Source organism: Danio rerio, chromosome 20 (assembly GCF_049306965.1).
Source record: "Danio rerio strain Tuebingen ecotype United States chromosome 20, GRCz12tu, whole genome shotgun sequence".
Classification (NCBI taxonomy): Eukaryota; Metazoa; Chordata; class Actinopteri; order Cypriniformes; family Danionidae; genus Danio; species Danio rerio.
Genome location: NC_133195.1, coordinates 21,334,626 through 21,356,612, shown reverse-complemented (window position 1 = coordinate 21,356,612; position 21,987 = coordinate 21,334,626). Strand labels below are relative to the sequence as shown.

Genomic DNA, 21,987 nt, shown 5'->3' with positions numbered 1-21,987 from the left:
AGTCATTGAAAATGTGTTCTTTAAATCATATAACATCAACACCGAAACAAAGAGAAGTATCTAAATTACTAAATTACATTTCAAGACATTTTTCTTTATCACAGAGACGGTCACACTGACCCACAGCAGATGCAAATAACTTGGACTCTAGTGCTGGGTAGTAAAAAAAGAAGTGTCTAGTCTTTTAAAGTACCTCTCTTACGGGTCCACTTTATTGTTCAGCCGCCTCCTCAAGAGCCTTACAGGAGTAAACAGCCGCACGGTTTAGCGAGTACTGAAGACCCAGCAGTGAGTGGGCTAATCAATGCGTTACACTGCTGACATGTCCTCAGATGTGCTTACAGTAAACACTAGTCGTCTGTTATTCACAGCGACCTTGCAGGCATTGTAGAGAGTCTGGCCTCCTCAAAGACCAGCCACACTCCATGAATTCATTTACACACATAAAGACTTTCACAGAAGATACGCTCGTATCGTAGAGCTACCTGCTGTGGAGTATGCATGCATATGTGTGAAATATACGTTGTGTGGGCTAAAGAGTGTGATAAATTTGTCACAGCTTTTGTGCTAAGGACATTGGAGAGTGAAAGTGACATGATTGGAGTCATGTTGGAGTCAGTCCAGCTGACAAAAGCCAAACGCACAATGTAATGTTATGACTAATTGGTGAGTGTTTTCGCTTGTTTGCGTGTTGGTGTGAAGACCATACTGGGTAATTTATGTGCGCTTCTATCAGCTTGGCAGTGGATTGTAATGACTAATTTGTGAGTGTGTTTACAGATTGGACCACAGAGCGCTATGAATAATCTCAATGTGTTTGATCACACCAGCTGGCTTTACGATTATGATGATGACCGTATGTAGAATGGAGAACTCGTTTAAGTGTGTGGTTTTTACATGTACACCACTGTCATTAACCGGTGCTGTCTCTTTAAGTGAAGTTTATGTATAAACAAATTTCGAGAGGATCACGTGCTTATGATTGCTAGCAGCTGACCCGCATTATCCAATTCACTACGATCCAATCAGATGACTCCTAAACTACTATAAATACCCTGGGGTTTATTCCATTGCTATCTTCGTTTTAAAGAGTCCCCCCTTCCTCCCCTACGCCTCCTTCTTAGACGGGTTACACAGTGGCCCAGTGCCTAGCACTGTCGCCTCACAGCAAGAATGTCTCTGGTTTCTAACTTTACCAAAACTAGCAGACATTTCTGTCCGGAGTTTTGCACTTCTCCCCGTGCTCACGTGGGTTTCCCCCGGGTTCCCCGGTTTCCTCCCACCGCCTAAAAACATGCAATTAAGTCAATTGAACAATCCAAATTGTCAACATAGACACGCTCCTAGTTAGTAATTACTTTCAAGAGCATTCACTTGCTACAGCAGGGGAGTTCTCGAGATCTACCTGAGCTCAAACTCCCCTCCCGCTTTGCAACGGGAGGAAGCCCTGGGCTCGAGGATCTCATGAGCTCAGGGCTCTCTCCCGGGACAGCATGCCAAACAAGCTTTATAATTAATCATCAGCTAAGTGTGAATTCTTGAATTGTGGTTCGAATGTTTAAAGTGAATTGCACCATTATCTCATCTTTCTCTGCTAATTTCCAAAAAATGTTAGCTTGACTTCAGAAGAGTAATTTTTATTCAAAGTTAGAGGAATGTTTCAGTATAATTAGTGTTTTATTTTGTACGATAATTGTTAGACATTAAAAAAATAACACTGTAAGACACTGGAATAACTTCAGGTTATAATTACAGTATTTTGACTTATTTAAGAAAACTTATTTAATGACTTATAAACTCAGAGTCACAGAATAAGAAAAACACAACAGTTTTACAATGAAATTCAAAGATAATGGAACAAAACAACACTGTTAACAATTTCCTTTAGAGTCTAAAGTAACTCACTGGCTACAGTTCGCCAATAACTTACTGTAAATCAATTTCAGCAAAAATACTATATATACATTTACAGCACCATTTATCTTGCTATTTACAGTACTGCATATATTTACTGTAGAACATTCAGTGATTTTTACAATGCAACTTTAAAATACAGTAACATACTGCATAACTTCATAAATTCAGTTCATATTAGAGTTAAATACTGAGCAATTTAAAAAAATCGTTTGCATATACAGTACAGCAAGATAAATGGTGCTGTAAATGTAAATACAGTATATTTGCTGTAATTGATTTACAGTAAGCTACCGGTGAATTGCTGCCAGCAAGTTACTGTAGATTTTAGAGGGAACTGTAAACAGTGTCAGATCTCTGAAAGAGACTGGATTTTTGAACCATCCAATTCAGACTCTAAAAAAAAAAGTTAATGCTGCAATGTTCATTATGACAAAAATTAAAGTGTTTTTGACCTTGGATGTATGAAAACTCATAAGAGACATCTAGAACAAAAATGGGAACACTTTGAAATACACTTTCTTTGTACAAACATGAGTGTAATATGAACAATATTTTACTGTAGGACATGTACACAGTATTTTACTGTATTTTAGTCAAATTGTGAAAACTAATGTATATTTACAGTAAAGATGTACACACAATTCCGTAAATAAATATACAGCAAGATAAATTGTGTTGTAAATGTAAATACAGTATATTTGCTGTAATTGATCTACAGTAAGATACAATTGGTGAAAAATGGAGCATCAGTATTGATAATAAAATTGTTAACATTTGTCATAAAACTACATCACAAAATACAACATTTTTGTGCAGTTGTAGCAGAATATATGCAGGTTCAATTCATAAACTGAATATAAACAACAACAACAAAACTAAAACAAATGAGGACTGATGCAATATTTTATTGATCATTTAGTACATTTAGGCCTAAAACTGTTGAATTTTTATTATTTCTATTGTTAATTTTTGGAAATGGAAATATAATACTGGACAATGATCTAAACAAACTGTGGACAAGTTAACAAGTAACTAAACAACACTATTAATCATTTCCTGTAGAATCTACAGTAACCTACTGTCAGCAGTTCTCCAGTAACTTACTGTAAATCAATTACAGTACATTTACAGCACCATTTATCTTGCTATTTACAGTACTGCATATCTTTACTGTAGAACATACATTCATTTTCACAATGCAGCTTTCAAATACAGTAACACTGCATAACTTCATAAATTCAGTTCATATTACAGTGTAATACTGTGCAAATACTGTGCAATTTACAAAAATTGTTAACAATGCATACAATCCTATAAATACATACAGTATACAGCAAGACAAACGGTGCTATAAATGTAAATACAGTATATTTGCTGTAATTGATCTACAGCACGTTACTGTAGATTTTACAGGAAACTGTTAACATCTCGGGAAGAGACTGGATTTTTGAGCCATCCATTTCAAATACCGAGAAAGAAGTTGATGCTGCAATGTACATTATGACAAAAATGAAAGTGTTTTTGACCTTGGATGCATCCAGAACAAAAACTGTAACACTTTGAAATACACTTTCTTTGTACAAACATTAGTATAAAATGAACATTATTTTACTGTAGGACATGTACACAGTATGTTACTGTTTTGTAATATCAAATTGTGAAAATTACTGTATATTTACAGTAAGAATATACATACAATTCTGTAAATACATACACAGTTGAAGTCAGAATTAACCCTTTGAAAACATTTTTCTTTTTTAGCCAAATGATGTTTAACAGAGCAAGGAAATTTTTAGAGTATGTCCGATAATAATTTTTCTTCTGAAGAAAGTCTTATTTGTTTAATTTCAGCTAGAATAAAGCCAGTTTTAATTAAAAAAAAACCTTTTAAGGTCAAAATTATTAGCCCCTTTAAGCTGTATTTTTTTTGATAGTCTACAGAACAAACCATCGTTATACAATAACTTGCCTAATTACCCTAACCTGCCTAGTTGACCTAATTAACCTAGTTAAGCCTTTAAATGTCACTTTAAGCTGTATAGAAGTGTCTTGAAAAAATATCTAGTCAAATATTATTTACTGTTATCATGGCAAAGATAAAATAAATCCGTTATTAGACATGAGTTGTTAAAACTATTATGTTTAGAAATGTGCTGAAAAAAAATCTTCTCTCCGTTAAACAGAAAAGGAAAAAAATAAACAGGGGGGCTAATACTTCTGACTTCAATTGTACAGTGAAATAAATGGTGTTGTAGATATAAATACAGTATATTTGCTGTAATTGATCTACAATAAGCTACCAGCGAAGTGCTGCCAGCAAGTTAGAGTAGAATCTACAGGAAATTGTTAACAGCACAGGTAAACATAATCATCCCATTAACTAGGAAAAATGGAGCATCAGTACTGATAAGATTGTTAACATTTCAACTCTCAAACAATATTTTGTGCAGTTGTAGCAGAATATATGCAGATTCCATTTATAAACTGAATAAAATCAACAACAACAACAAAAACTAAAACAAATGAGGAATGATGCAATTTCTATTGATCATTTAGTACATGTAGGGCTAAAAATGTTGCTCTGACTAAAGTGATTTGAATGCACCTGATGTGGTAGTTATGATTGATGAAAACAAACTTTCCAAACAAGGGAATTAAACACAGCTTTACTATACAGGGATAAAAGATAATTTACCAACTCCAATATTTTTAAACAGTATGTTAAAATTTGTACTATTAATGATTTCTTTCAGATGTAAGAGTTTGGTGTTGAACATCTCAAATGATTAGTCTGTGTTTAACTGACAGTCCTTGGTAGCATCGCTGTCTTATCTTATCGCTCAGTGTGTGATGACAGACAGATGAGTCCCCTGAGGGCTAAGAGAGAGAGAGAGAGAGAGAGAGAGAGACAGAGACAGAGACAACCATCAGTATGCGTATCCACCAGTCAGCCATTAACCATTAGCCATCAAACCATGACCCACAGCTGCCCATCCACACAAACATCCCCACTCGCATGTTTGTTTTTGTGAATTGTGGGGACATTCCATAAGAAATTCCATAGAACAAATTCTAGATGATTTATAAGCCTTCTGAAAAATGGTGAAATGTCCTCATAAATCTCTTTCTCCTTGTCAAACCTGTGTCTAACCCATGTCATTATAAAATTCATAACACGCACAGACACTCAATTTTCACATATTGTCTCACACACAAGTGTACACAAGTGTACATGTTAGGCCCGCAAAATATATAAGGTGCGTTCCAAATCATATACTTTTACACTATTCTACACCATTTTGTAGTATAAATAGTGTAAGTAATGTATTCAAACTAAAAACTCTAATAATAATAAGTGCACTTTAAATACCCGGATTATAGTGATGTGCGGGTCAATACTAAAATATCGATATCTCCAATACCAGCTTTGTGTGTTCTAGAATCGATTATGTTATCAAAATATCAATATTTCAGTAATTTGGAGCAACTATGTAGTTTATTGAATATAGAAATACAGTGGTAAGTAACCACAATTACCCTAGTTTATCTGCATAATGGCAGCTTAGTCGGAACTACTTGTTCTTCCGCCTGCATAACATGGCACTGTACAACTGCAGAGCACGCTAGCTAACCACTCAGTCCGCTGACACATGTTGTTCAGTTACGCTGTCATTGGATATGGGTGACCGCAAGCGAAGTTTTGTGTGGAGTTACTTCACTTCCATAAACTTAAACGATGCTGTTTGTGACACCGGTAACAAAACATTGTGGTACTGTGGTAAAACCACAAACCTAATCAAACATCTACATATAAATCAAAAGACAGAATATGACTATGTCATGACCAGGGGTGGAAAGAGTACTGAAAAATCATACTCAAGTAAAAGAATCATTACTTACCCAAAAATGTAGTGCAAGTACAGTAAAAGTACCTGTTGTAAACAGGGGCGCCACTGGCCATCACAGGCACTCTGACAAGTGAATGTAAATGGGCCCATAGAATCATCCAACCCCCCCCCCCCCCCACCCACCCACCCACACCTTTTAAAAGTATTCAAGAGTAGTTGAGTAGAGAGTAGAGAGTATTACACTGTAAAAGGCTGATGCATTTACTTGCTGTTTGCGCAGGGATGTGTAAATGTAACGTTCTGTAGTGCATTTAGTAATCTTCCTATATTCGTTTTTTCCTTCCAACCTTTCTTCCATTGATTGTTTGTTCTCTCCTTCCTTCATTCATTTGTTTGTTCTTTCCTTTATTCATTTGGTTCTTCCTTCATTCATTCGCTAATTCATAGTTTTGTTCCTTCCTTTATTTGGATCCTTTGTTCATTCGTTTGTTCCTTCCTTCCTTTCTTAGTTTGTTCCATTCTTTCTTGAATCTCTAATTTATTCATTTGGTTCTTTGTTCGTTCGTTCGTTCATATTTTTGTTCATTTCTTCATTTGGTCCTTTGTTCTGTCCTTCTTCATTCATTTGTTCGTTCCTTCCTTTATTCATTTTGCTCTTCCTTCATTCCTCCTTTCATTTGTTTGTTCATTCATTCGTTCTTTCATTTATAATTTTTGTTCCTTCCCTTATTAGGTCCTTTGTTTATTCATTCATTCATTCCTTTCTTTTCTTCCTTAGTTTGTTCACTCCTTCCTTGAATCCTCCCTTCAATCATTTGGTCCTTCCTTCCCTCATAATTTCAGTCCTACCTTCGATCTGTCTTTCCTTCCATTTTTCATTCATTCCACTTAGTGATTGTTTAATGCTGTTTAGTGATTTCAGTCATACAGTCAACATCCTTTTTTTTTTTACAGTCGACATCTATTTTCTCATCAGTGACATTCAGTTTATTAAAAGTATGTGCTTCGATGTGTGTAAAGATTTTGGTCATCTTCTTGGACATTTTTAATGCTTCCAGAAGGTTTGCTGCATTTATAAAGCACCCATGTGTTGATGTTGTTCAGTATCATGCGATTCATTTTCTATGTGGGTTTTAATTGGACAGGAATCACAGGACTGTTTTTTCTACTTTAGCAAATCACCATAGACAAGAAATAAATGGTCACACTTTACAATAAGGTTCATTAGTTAATGTTAATTAATGCATTTACTAACGGGAACAAACAATGAACAATACCTTTACTACTGTATTTGTTCATGTTAGTTAACGTTAGTTAATGAAAATACAGTTGTTCATTGTTAGTTCATGTTAACTCATGGTGCGTTAACTAATGTTAACAAGCATGGACTTGGATGTTAATAATGCATTAGTAAATGTTCAATTATAATTAATAATTGCTGTACAAGTGTTGTTCATGATTAGTTCATGTTAGTAAATGCATTAACTAATGAACCTTATTTTAAAGTGTTACCAAATAAATAAACTAGTGACAGCAAGTTGAAGAAGACTATTGGAGTAAAAGTACCAATACAGCACTAAAAATGTACTTAAGGGAAAAAAACTACTTAGAAAAGTACTAAACTCCTGAGAAAAACTACTCAATTACAGTAATTTGAGTATTTGTAATTAGTTACTTTACACCACCGGTCATGACTAGGCGGTCAAAAAAGGAGGAAAGGAGAGGCACAGGTGCTGCTAGGATGAGACAGACATCGCTTTCAGAGTCCTTAGGTGCAGCAGGCAGGCACTATCCAGGTACAGTGGGAGAAAGGTGGCTGTATTTTGGGGACTTGGGTTTTTTTTGACTGATAAAACAGCGGAAAAAAGTTAAAAATCTTCAAGAGGACCAGATTAACATGTCACTAAAGCAAAAAGTGTGAATGTTTTGTTTAGATGTTCATGTAGGCGTTTTAAGATATACATGCTCAGATGCTGTCAATAAATATGTAAGTTGGCACTTTTTTGTTTGATAATTCTTCATCAATAAACAATAAACAATCCGTAATATGTCTCATATTCAGTATAAAGTGACACTTTTAAGTACACTACTTGTTACTTTAGTTTCCCAAACAGTAATTTTTGTTCAATGTATTAGTATCAGATCGGGATCGCAGATACTCGCCTTTATTTTACTTAGTATCGGATTAGATAGGAAACTATCGCACATCACTACCGGATAATGCTTATTTAATCGTTAAAATTAAGTGTGTAATGTTTGACACTTCACGCACTCAATGACCACAGCTTTGCTCAAGTAGCAGAAGTGGCGGAGCTTTCAGGCGCTCATGTTGGATTACTTTATTTATTTTGGACTATAAAAGCAAATTCTCCTACGAGAGGTTATACCGCCTCCGGATGGTCAGCATGGTTATACTCATGGCAGGTATTACTTGGTGGTTTGGTCATTTATTTCACTAATTTAGCAACCGTCAAATATTTTCAGGGAAATTATTTGAATTTCCGCTTAGTAAAAAACCCTTAGTGTTCCAATTGGGACGACACTACATACATATATGCTGTTGAGTAAGTGCATAGTATATAGTGTGCCATTTGGGAAGCAGCTATAGTTTCTGCAGCAAAAGTGCACATCCGCAATGGTCACATTGCAGGATCTACAATGTTGAATCAGGATTATATTTGACCAAGAGCCACAGTTAAAAACATATATGATGATTCATAGTCATTGCAAAGTTTTAACCATAAAATTACCCTTATGGTTGCCACAGAGGAATGAACCACCCTCTATATATAAGCATATGTTTTAAAAAAAACAAAACCTAAATGAAAAATGAACCTCTTTCCACCTCTGTCCTCAGCTTTACACATAAATCTGCTTGTTGGATATGCGATTGCTGGAATTAAACATGCAAAGCAAGATTTGAACTGCGAGCACCTTGCAAAGGAGTATTTAAGCTTATAAAGGCGGCTGAGCAGTTTTACATGTCTAATATTAATAAAAGACATCTGGAATTAAATCGGAAAGTGCAAATGTTAGTTCCTTGCAATCCTGCTATTCAGAGTATCGCATCTGTGACTGCTGGTATTTCTGCAATATGCAAGGAACAAAGAAAAGACCTTTTTCTTTGTGACCCGACTGAGACGGTTGGATGTCTGTAAATGCTCTCTGTGTTGTGGGATTTATTTAGCCGTGATGAAAGTGTGCTATTTATACATCCTTGACGAAAGAATCTCTGATTGTAATTCAGAATTGGGATGATAAGAAGTTTGCTGCAGGCTGTCAGGAGAAAGTAAGCAGCAGTGTTTGTGTTGTGTTAATGCAGGCTTTGGAACAGTTTTCTGCTTGGGGTCTAAGGCTTTCATGAGTGACTTTTGATGGTTTATGAAACTAATGGTTATTGTAACCATTAATTGACTAAACATTGATTATTTCATGACTAATCAGTAGGCTTTGATCTGTCATTTCACTTTAGCAGTTAGTTGTAATATGGAGTTACACTGTATCTTTTCTATAATTTGATTATCCATTAAAGAAAATGCTTATAATTATAAAGAACTGAATGTCAATATCAATGTGTCAAACAAAGAAAATAGATTAATTTAACTATAGCTTTGCACTGATTCCAAATTCTTTCTTGAGCCAAGATCTCACTGGTCTAAATGATCCAGTTAGGGTCTACATTTAGCAATCAGCTCAGAAAAAAAGAATCCAGTTGACAACTTATTGATTTCAATGATCTGGTCAGAGAGAGTCAGCAGTGAACAACTCACTGATTCAAATGATCCAGTCAGAGTAAGTCTTAATTCAATAGCTCACTGATTCAAATGATCTGATCAAAGTGAGTCTCCAGTTACCAACTCACTGATTCAAATGAACCAGTCAGAGTGAGTCTTAATTCAAAAGCTTGAATCAAATGATCCATTCAGAGCGAGTCTCTAGTTAAAAACTCTCTGATTCAATTGATCTGGTTAAAGCACATTTAAATTTAATATTTCACTGAATCAAATGATCCATTCAGAGCGAGTCTCTCGTTAAAAACTCTCTGATTCGATTCATCTGGTTAGAGCAAATCTAAATTTAACAACTCACTGAATCAAATAATCCAGTCAGAGTGAGTCTTAATTCAATAGCTCGCTAATTTATATAATTTATAATAATTTAATCATCTGTTTTCTGTCCTGTTTTGACCTCGCTTATCAGAACACTTTGCCTGAATAGGTGTGGCAGATTGTAGACTCAGAAATAAACAACAGCTGATATGATTGGCATTTTCAAACGTCAGAAAGGACAGCTGTGTAAAATTCAGCATGCATCTTCATAGATGAACACTGCTGTGATTTAGGTTAAAAAACATAAAAATCCTGAGTACATACCAAATGATCTGCAATAGCAGGCAAAAGCAGTAGTGATTCTCTCTTGTGTTGTGCGACATTACTGTCGGATCCAATATATTTTTGCACATCATCATCTTTTAGTGTTAATCTGTCTGAAAATCTTGTCAAATTGTGCCTTGCTTGTAAACGATTCTGCAGTAAAATGTTGTGAAGTGAACTTCATTCATTCATTCATTCATTTTCTTGTCGGCTTAGTCCCTTTATTAATCCGGGGTCGCCACAGCGGAATTAACCGCCAACTTATCCAGCAAATTTTTACACAGCGGATGCCCTTCCAGCTGCAACCCATCCCTGGTAAATAGTCTGAAACTTTATTAAAAATAATATTCATCCACTCTGATGTTGGGATCAGAAAGTAGGCAATGTAAAGACGTTTTTGGTGACCCGATTTCCATTGCAGATCTTTCCCTCTCTCTTTCTGCTCCCCACACATTCCTGCCCCATTCTCCACTGTCCTATCAATTAAATGTGAAATACCCCATAACATAATAATAAAAAATAATGGAGCAGAGCAAGACAGGGGATTTTATTTTGTGTTTATTTTATGACTAAAATTATTGAACAATCATCATTTCCCGCCTCTTTCTTCTCTTAATGAGTGTGAGTTTGAGCTTCTGCTAAAGTAGTATCACACACATTTCTGTCGTAACTCAAAGCACTACCAAAAAACTCAACAGAGATAGAAACCCATAGAACAGGGGTGCCCAAACTCTGTCCTGGAGGGCCGGTGTCCTGCAGAGTTTAGTTCCAACCCCAATTAGACACACCTAAACCAGCCAATCAAACTATTTTAGGTATACTAGAAACTTCCAGGCAGGTGTGTTGAGGGAATTTGGGGCTGAACTATGCAGGACACCAGTAGAAATATAAATGCTCACATTGGTTTTGGCTATGTGCAAGATATCCTCCATAGGATATGGCAGTCACTCAATGTGCAAGTATAAATCTAGGCAATCAGAACTTATGTTTTTGAAAACCCTCTCCAAATAGGATACATTTGAAAACACTGTTTTTCAGTCGTAGTGTGGATTGTGGAAACGGAAGCTATCGAAAACGGTAACACTATTTTGAATCAAATGACCAATTCAACTACAGCAGTTGTTTTGGATGCTCACATTGTTGAAGATTAATGCCAGATTTAACATGTTTTAGATTTCTTCAAAGGAAACCAGAAAACAGGTAAAAAGAACACATCAATACAAGAAAACATATTAAAACAAGTTAAAAATTCAAATACTGGAACACTAATACTGTTCATTAAAAGTTAGACTAAAAAGATGTGCCTTTGAATGCTTTTTAAAAAGTTCTACTGATCCCAGAATCTTCAGTGCAGTTCAGAGACAAATTTTTTTTTTTAAATGATTGAAAATAATATGTGCATGCAGATTGTTCTTGGATGAAAACAATGTTTTCAAATTAATTCAGATTAGTGTAGTTGTAGCCAAACGGTCACATCTAACAACTTGTCATTTTGGCAGATTGGCTTTAATATAAGCCATTTGATAAGTTAATAAAAAAGTCTTGATTTGTGAAACTTACAATATGTTTTATAGTACACACACACACACACACACACACACACACACACACACACACACACACACACACACACACACACACACACACACACACACACACACACACACACACACACTAATAATAGTTTTAATAACTAATTTCTAATAACTGATTTATTTTATCTTTGCCAGATGACAGTAAATAATATTTTACTAGATATTTTTCAAGATACTTTTATACAGCTTAAAGTGACATGTAAAAGGCTTAACTAGGTTAATTAGGTTAACCAGGCAAGTTAGGGTAATTAGGCAAGTTATTGTATTATGATTGTTTGTTCTGTAGACTGACAAAAAATATATATCTCAAAGTGGGCTAATATTTTTGACCTTGAAATAAGTAAAAAAAACAAACAAAAAAAAACTGCTTTTATTCTAGCTGAAATAAAATAATTAAGACTTTCTCCAGAAGAAAAAATATTATCAGATATACTGTGAAAATGTCCTTGCTCTGTTAAACATAGTTTGGGAAATATTTAAAAAAGAAAAAAGTTTTCAAAGGTGGGCTAATAATTCTGACTTCAACTGTATATAAAGGCAGGCTTATTGAAAATATGTGCCCAGGGCTACATTATTGAGAACCAAGAAATATGTGCTTGCCGGTACATTTGGCTACATTTTTTGTATAAAATGGTATGGGGTGGTACATTGTAAGTGTCACATTCTACAGATGTTGCTAAGAACTACAAATCCCTTCAGGCCATGTCTCACACACACACACCAGATGCTTATCACGACTGATGAGACACAAACAGCTAAGACTTGTGATTACTGGTCATTCAGACTATTTATACACCACACATACACCAGTTTAGGATGGAGTCGTTGATGTTGTTGTATGTTTGCATTTTTTTTTTTGCCTGTTTGTTTTTGACCTTAGCTTTGTTTATTATTTGATCTTGTTTGCTTCCTATTTTGACCTTATGTTTATTTTGAGCTTATGTTTTTTGACCATGTTTTTGGATTGCCCTTTTTGTACCAGCCACTTCTGTTCGTGCCTGTTTGCCTTAAATATAATCTAATTTTAACTGCACTTGGATCCTTGTCTCAGTTGTTCCTTGCTTGGATTCTAGCATGTGACAGTAAAACATGCTGGGTTCCACACAATTCCTTCATGTTTCCCAACACAAATTGTTTAAGTTACATAAATCGTTTTACAAATTCAAGTAGATTAAACAAAAAACAATTAAGCTGTCCCTTAAAAAACGCACTTCAACAGTAAATTGTAGTGTTTTAACTAGGATGGTTGGCTGGTTTTAGCTGGTCAACCAGCCTGGTTTTAGAGGGGTTTTGGCCACTTCCAGGCTGGTTTCCAGCCATTTCCAGCCTAGTCTTATAGCTGGTCAGGCTGTAAAATGACCAGCTAAAACCATCTAAAACCAGCTTGACCATTCTGGTTTAAGCTGGACATAGCTGGTTTTGGCTGGGCTCCCAGCCTGTCTAGCTTTATCCAGGCCTCTTTAATGAGCCTGGGTTGAATAAAGTCCATGAAAATAGAAAAAACATCATTCTGTTGACGTGTACTTGAATTCTCCTTTCATTTATTCAACTCAAAACCTGCCTCTTTTTTTAACCTTAAGTTTACATTCAAATCTACCTTCCTACTGGCAGCCAATTCCCACCCCACATTTCCTTCTATTTCGATAATTCATCTCATTTAAATGTGTCACAATATGCAAGAGAAGATCTGAAGATAGTTTATTTTACAGCATCTCTGAGATATACGGCTTCAGCGTGGCCTCACTAAACAGCTAGTGCATCAGGAGACTTGAGTTAGAAACATCTCCTTCCCTCTACGATGGTGAGGACTAACCCTCTTTTGATAGCGCATTAAATCTGTCCGGGCCTCGTCAGAAGCTCAGTGCCCCCCTGCTAAAACTGACCTAGTTTCAATGGAGAGTATTGCAGTGACCATTCAGACTGATAGTGCTTAAATGCAATGGCCTACAACCACACTCACTGCTCTGCGCTCATGTGTATTAACTCATGCCTGAAGCGCCCACTCTCTCTCTTTCTTTTCCTGCCCGGATCTCACTGGATCACACTTGCTTTTTCAGTGCATCTCGTTTGCGGTCTCTCTGTCTGTCTCACACTTCTGTGTGAGTGTTGGGGAGACTCAAAGCTTTCCAAGTTGTTTTTCTGTCTTTGAATGTAATTGCATTGTCTCATTTCTGGTTCAAAAATTTCAAGGTTTTAAAAATTTATTAATTCTTAAGTTTTATTTGTATTATTCTGTTCTATTTTGATTATTATACTATTATTTTTGACTAATGTTAATTTAGTTTCAGGCTCATTCTGATTACGTACGCCTATATACATTTCTGGAGAGAGCAAAATATGTCCCAGGAGCTACGTTTTTTGCAGTTTTTGTTTTTGCAAATCCACTAAAGGGTGATGTGTATGCTTTTTTAGTTCTCAATTTTCTTTCACGAGTGCCATTTACGCCTGCTGTTCTTGCGTGAATTCACCAGAGGCTGCTGTTGACTGACTAACTGACTGACCAACCGACCGATCCTCCCTCACTCCTTCCCTAAACCCAACTAATAGTGTTTTAAAAAGCACCGATTGACCCGCCCACCCACTTCCCTAAACTTAACCACAGTGTTTTGAAAAGCAATCCAAGAAAAGCAAAGAACTTACGGCAGCCTGGTTTTGACTACTTTTTCAGATTTACCACATTCTCACCCTGTTTGTTTTTATATTCTAGCTTTTGTTTTTGTTGTAGCGGCTTTCTGGAATCCTTCTTCACCGGACTCGAACCCCGTTGTTGCGGTCATCTCCACTCTGTGTCTCAAGTCCGCTGCCTACATGGCAAGCTAACCGGACAAACTTGTGACAGCGGGAAAGCCATCCATACGATCGTAAGCGGTCAGCTGGTAAGCGGGAAAAGGAATGGCGTCATACCGCCCCTTAGCGTTCATTTTAAAGATATAATGCAGCCATACGTAGCTCTGTCAAAATAATCTCCAAAAAATGTATATAGGGCAACATTTTCAGAATCATTCAAATGTCAAATGATCTGTTATTTTAGGAGACTTACCAACAGCCACACACAAGTCATGTAAGTGTTTATAACATTTAAAATTATACAATTATTATGAATCTTTATCAAATTAAATCTTTTGATTAGGATTTTTTTCTTCCTTGTATCATTTTACACTCACCAATTTTTAATAATAATAATAATAATAATAATAATAATAATTTTAAATTCTCTTCATGGAAGAAATATGGGCTACATTTTATTTCTATGTGTTTTTGTTACAGTATAACAATTACTGAGTGACATTTGTTAAGTACACTTGTACTTATATATGGTTAGGGTTAGAATGCAGGTTAGGATTATGGTTAATTCCATGTTTAAAAAAATATGTATTAATAATAATATTGTATTTACTATGGGAAGTAAATATTAAAATAAAGTGTTTTAAAATGTGTTCTGTTTTTAAAAGTTTTTTTATGCTAACACTTTATTGTAATTATTATTAACTAGTGGTAAAGGTGGTTGCAACACAGGCTCATTGTGAAAGTGTACCCCCATATACATTTCTGGAGAGCTTGAGTTATGTAGACAGAGCTACGTATGGCTGCATTTTGTTTTTACAACGAATGGTATGAGGTGGTATGACGCTGCTGAAGGCTTTTGTTTATTTTCGTACTACCAGCTGAACGCTTACCTCCATGTGGACAGCTTTTTTGGATGATACTAGTTTGCCCAGTAGCTCGCCATTTACATTAGTAGACTAAAGAAGCAGAGAGGAGTCCAGCGAAGAGCGGTTAAGCAAAAACAAAAGGCAAAAAAAAAAAAAAAACACTACAGGTTTGTTTTAGGGAAGGGGGTGGGTGGGGATATCGGTCGGTTGGTCAGTCAGTCAGTCAGTCATTAGGTCGACAATGGCCTCTAGAGGATTTGGGAAAACAAAAAATGGCAAAAAAAAAAAAAACACCTCCTGGGACGTATTTTGAAATCTCCAGAAATGTATAGAGGTACGTATCAACAAAATACTTAAATAAAACAAACCTTCCATTAAAAAAATTAATATAAATGAAAAAAAGCACATAACAAGGCTATGAAAATCTTTCAAAAATCTGATTCAATATATTTATAAATACGATAACTGTCACTATTAACCTTATTACGGGCCTATTATTAACATATTTGCTCTTTACAAGTACTTAGAAAGTACATATTCTGCATGATCTTATTTTACATCCCTAATCCTAAAACCTAAATCACCCACTTCGAATGCTATCACTCGATTGAATGGGCGTTATCAGTGGTTATCAGCTGATAATGGTAGGCTCAGAAGGCTGTTATCGTCTATCCACATGGTTAATTAAACTAATAGAGAAGACACCAGATCCAGATCTGTTTTTACATTACTGTGACGGTTGGTTGGGGTTATGGTTGGGGTAGACGTTAATAAAATACAATTAATGGGAAATTTAATAATTATTATAAATAATTCTCGTTAACTTCTGGCTGCAGCCGTATGTGATCTAGAGCTGATTAACCATGTGGATGGATGATAACAGCCTTCTGCTAACAGCAGGCGCAGAACTGGCCCATATCGATATTAGTTGATTACCACTGATAACACCATTTCAATCGAGTGATAACATTTAAATCGGCTGCCTAAATCCAGCTACTGCCTTAATAACTAATAAAAAGCACCAAACTAGGAGATAAACTCATAATTAAAGGTTTGTACCTTAGAAAAAATTGCAATGAAATAAATTACTATGACTCAACTTTTTCATCATGTCACTGATGCTATCAAATTAAATTACCTGGTGGCTTGAGCTGGTCAACAAGAAGTAACAGAAAAGCGATAGCAGTGAATGCTGTGTGTCTGTAGTGCTGTGTGTCTCGGTGGAGCTGAGCGAGACTGACCTCGCAATCGACTGCTAATACAACTGTCATCGCCTCACAGCAGCCGGCAGAAACAAGAGAAAAAACACGGCAGGAGAGTTGGTATGTGTGAGCGGCTGCATGCGCTTCTGACAGGACAAAAACTAGAAGATACCAAAGACAAGTGCAGGGGGAGGAGGAAGAGGTGTCACAGCAGCGTGTATTATTAGTCTGCTGTACACATGGGTGACTTTCACTCCGTATTATGTGAGAAGTCCACTTTAACTGCTTGTTGGAGGTGCAGTTCACCTAAATAAATAATCATTCTGTCAATATTTATTAATAGTGTTAGAAACCAATGCAGTTATTTTAGTGTTTATGGCCACAATTTATTTTAAGGTCAATTTTCGTTATTAACAAAGCATTGAGTAAGACTTTTAGCCTAATAAACTCATTTAATAATGCTTTTCAATAAGTGTAATTATGGTAGTAGTTGGGTTTATTATGCAGGATTACAGATGAGACTATAAGATCATGGAGAATATGTACTTTTTAAGTTGTAGTCAACAGCAAATATCTTAATTTTAGGCAGATATTAAGCCACTGGTTAATAGTGAGAATTGGTCCCATATGTTAAAGTGTTATCCTATTAAAAAAAACTGTATTAAGTTGGATTTTTTTGGTATGTTTGTTTGCTTTAGTAGTTGTTTTTGTGCTTTTTTGAAATTTTATTAAATTTTCATGTTATATATTTATTATTTCTATTAGAGGTGCACGGAATTTGAAAAAATTAACATTGAGATATTTTGTATTTCTGTGATATACAGTTAAAGTCAGAATTATTAGCCTCCTTTGAATTTTTTCTCTTTTTTAAAAATATTTTCCAAATGATGTTTAACAGAGCAAGGAAATTTTCACAGTATGTCTAATAATATTTTTTCTTCTGGAGAAAGTCTCATTTGCTTTATTTCGGCAAGAATAAAAACATTTTTTTTACTTTTTAAAAACCATTTTAAGGTCAAAATTATTAGCCCCTTTAAGCAATTTTTTTCAACTATCTACAGTACAATCAATGTACAATGGCTTGCCTAATTACCCTAACCTGCCTAGTTAACCTAATTAAACTAGTTAAGCCTTTAAATGTAATTTTAAGCTGTATAGAATCGTCTTGAAAAATATCTAGTCAAATATTATTTACTGTCATCATGGCAAAGATAAAATAAATCAGTTATTAGAAATTAGTTATTAAAACTATTATGATTAGAAATGTGTCGAAAAAAAATCTTCTCTCCATGATACAGAAATTGGGGAAAAAATAAACAGGTGGACTAATAATTCTGACTTCAACTGCATATTTAAATTTTAATATATTTTCACAATATGACTAAAGCAACTGTTTTTGAAGAATTCACAATTTTACATTGGAATGGTTTTGTTGGGGATTGCATCTGCATAAAATTTCCCAAAATTTTACTTCCCAAAAAAATAGTTTTATTAAATATGTAAGCACAGATAAATACAACTAAACAGTACTAAATGTTTTTACATGGAATTTTACAATATTGAAGTAAAGAAATTCAATTATTAAATTTAAAATAACACTGTAAAGTGTTCATTTGATAAATAATTAAGCTCAATTAATCTTTGTTAAAGCGTCAAACTTAATTTCTTGTTCCCAATTGTTTTAAATTTGCTTTAAATCTCACAGTCACCGGCCCAAAAAAACACATCTGAGTAAAAAAGAATTCACACTAATAGAAAATAATAAATCATGTTTTTATAATCCCAAATCAACATTGCACGTCCTGTGATGTGACAGATTATTGCGGATGCGCACATTGCGATATCGATGCTGATATCGATACTTCTGTAAACCCAACCAATAGTGTTTTCAAAAGCACAGATTGACCCGATTGACCCTACAATACTGTAGGCATGTGTGTAAATAAAGCATTTATTAACATACAGAGTTATATTACTATATGCCTGAAAAATAAGATATCTAAATGTTATTTGAATAGTTTAATAATCGTTTACTTATTCATTCTGAATGACCTTAAAAACCACCAAATACTTCGATATATCTGGTTTGTAAATAATGCAATTCTTAATTTAGTAATGAAAGATTCATCATTAACAAAGTATGATAAAACAACCATTAAGCCTATTATATATTTGTGTATAAGTCAAGAATACAAAATTTGCAGCTTTACTTTTAAACTGCTGTTTCAATCCTGCATATAATCAAGCAAGCGTGGAGATGCAGAATATTGGATAATTCCCTTGCTTCAATCTATGTCGCAAAGCGATTGGGGCAAAATCAGCTGTCATGAAGTGCCCGCTGTAACTGACAGCTCTGCTAGTTGAACATCTGGAAAGCCTCCTGTCAAATCTTTTGGGAATCCTGTAGCTGAAAACACGTACAACAAACTAAACTAAATGAACAGGAGCATCCAGTTCAAGCAGACTGACCTGTGTCAAGGCAGCCATATCAGGGATTCCTCAACACACAAACATCTAGGCATCATTGTCGATGAGGGTCTCCCAAAATCTGTTTGTCCTGAACTAAGAATAGAGCTATCTCCTCTGGGAACGCTGGGTCCCTAGGGGACTCAATTTGAGTGTAAGTTTATGGGCTGTTGAATGTTGGAGATGCAGATTGGACAGATGGTGCAGTCGGGCTGACAGTGGGGCACCTCGTCCTAGTTCAGAGTTTTAAATAACTTCGGATCGGCAAAAACGGCTTTTACAATTCAAAATGTCTCTTTTGTGGGCGTTCACATCCTTTTAACCACTACTGTTTATGAATTTTTTCTTCAGTGACAGGTTGTAGGCTCATAGCTAGGGCAGTTCTAGTGGTTCGAAAGATCCACCCCTTACTGACAAGGGTCCAGAATTTGTCCAATACATGACTCATTTGTCCTACTTGGATTGCTTTGCCATCATGAATAATGAAAATAACCCATCGATAAAGGCTTTAAGACCAATCCGAATCCTCTGTTGGCTGTTGTGACTTTCAGCTAATCAGTTTTGGTCAATGCAAACAATTATTTTTCATGAATTCAACATTAGAGCATTCAACGTTAGAGAAGTCATCTTACGCTGCTGTATTGTTTTTAAATAGAGGTAATATTTTACAAGTAATTTTTATTCTAAAGGGCACCTAGGTTACCCCCTTTTTTCAGATCTAATATAAGTCTTTTGTGTCTCTAGAATGTGTATGTAAAGTTTCAGCTCAGAACACCCACCAGATTTTTCATTATACCTTTTACAAGATCCTGTTTTATACATATTTCCACCAGGGGGTGGTTTTGTCGTACTGCATCTTTAAGATGAGTCTTCCCCGCCTACTGTTTCTACGTGCCTTCCCGCGTGCTTTAATCACCTCCATCGGCTGCGTCAGACAACAGACAGACTTAAAGGAAGAAGGTCTCACATAGCGTTTGTGAGAAATACTACAGTAAGAGCTTTACTAATCAGTATTTGTTGTGAAGTTGCATTGATAAGTCACACGCAATATCGTTACATAGTTCACATGGCACACACACACACACACACACACACACTCACAGACAGGCAGACAGATAGAGCGCGCTTAGCTTTGCACTGTTTTTGCACTCAAATGTGACAGGATACAGGCTAATATCCACTGCTGTGTGGATATCTGTTATGTTATTGTACAAAATAAACCTGATTTATTGTCTACAAACCGGGATTGAAGCGTCTTCCTTTATAATTGTTCTGACACACGGCTGTGCTGATAAAGTAAAGCTGAAGTAAATAGCTGTAATTAATTACACACATGCATGTTTTAAAACACTTTAAACATGTGAAACTTACTCTTAATCACATTTGATGATGATTGCTGATCCTAGCAAACTGAACAGACCTTTTATTCCCGGTTGCTTTGTGTATGTTTGGTCTTGTTGACATATACATGTGACTACCAGGACGTGTTAATGTGCCCAGCTGTCAATCAATTCGGTGGGCGGGGGGACTGCACTACGTAAAGTTGCAGTCGATCTGAAAACCGCTCCAATTGGTCCACAGTTTTTATGTTGTTAAATTGAAAAAAAAGGAATGGGTGTGTTTATATCACCCCAATATGATGGTCTATACACTATATATACACATATGTTTGTCCAAATAGCTTGAAAAGTAGATTTTTCACCATAGGTGGCCTTTAAATCTTGGACCTTATTCTTGCAACAAAAAATGACCAATGAAAAAGGTGTGAAGCACCAAAAGCGACGGATATTAAAATTAATTTGAAATATCTTTAAATATTTTGGCTATTGTTAATTAATTTTCGTAAATTTTCAAATGTACTTTTTGGTTATGATCAGAGCTTGGCATTAACACCTGACAACCCACCAAATGCATGTAGATTTAGGCTGTGGCTGGTTAGACAGACACACCCACTAGCCACTTTGGCTGGTTGAAAATAATTTTAAAATTGCCAGTGCTGCCTCGTCCCTAAAGATTAGAATTTTAGTTTAAGACAATATGCGTTTGTCAATATACGCACAAATGTGCTTTTAGAACTGAGAAGCAGCACAATTGATAATTGTGCGTGCGAGCAAAAGAAAGCAGGTGAATATCGAATGAGAGGATGATCAGGTGCATGGTGAGACAAAGGCGATCCTCTCTCACTGACGTTGTGAGAGAAGCATAGCTGATGTAAAAGCTCCTCAGAAAAAAGTGGCGCTTGTGCAGCCACAGTCTTGCTGCTTTCAACAGCAGCTGTTGCCGCTTTCATTTTTACCATTCTTTGAACAGATTATTAATGAGCCTTAACCATGTGCATGTGATCATCCATTCATTATATTATTTTTCACCTGCTTTCTTTTGCTTGCACTTAATTTTGTTAATATGGTTTATTTGTCATCCTTTACAATAACATTGCTTTAAAAGGATATTAACTCTCCATTTATCTATAGTTACCTGATGATCTGGGACCTTTAGCCAGGTCAAACTAGAATTGTAGAATTTTAGATAAATTTTTTGATATATTTTTTAAATGAACGAATGAATTTTTTGTTGAATAAAAAGTGTATGTATATAGCTATATTTAGCTTGTTTTGACACATTTTGTTTAAATTTGCGGTAAGAAAAATAATTAGTTTGGCGTGGCCAGAGAAAAATGGTAAATTCTTTGTGTTGAGCCCTAAAAAGTCATGTGAAATAATAATTAAAAAAAAGTTAAGGAGGCATGTGGACATAGCACAATTTAAATCAAGTCATTTTAGCATGCCACCACCAAATTTACGCAAATATACTTTCAAAACAACAAAATCATGTCTAGTGAAAATGGTGAGTGGCTAGTAACATTGGAAAACTACTAGCCACAGTGGCTGGTGATCAAAAAAGTCAATGTCAAACCCTGGTTATGATGATCATCC

General features: G+C 35.4%; 1 protein-coding gene across 2 annotated transcripts in view; it reads left to right on the top strand.

Annotated features, from left to right (window-relative positions):
* Window positions 1-21,987, top strand: part of xkr6b (XK, Kell blood group complex subunit-related family, member 6b) — a 114,975-nt gene that overhangs the window by 17,046 nt on the left and 75,942 nt on the right.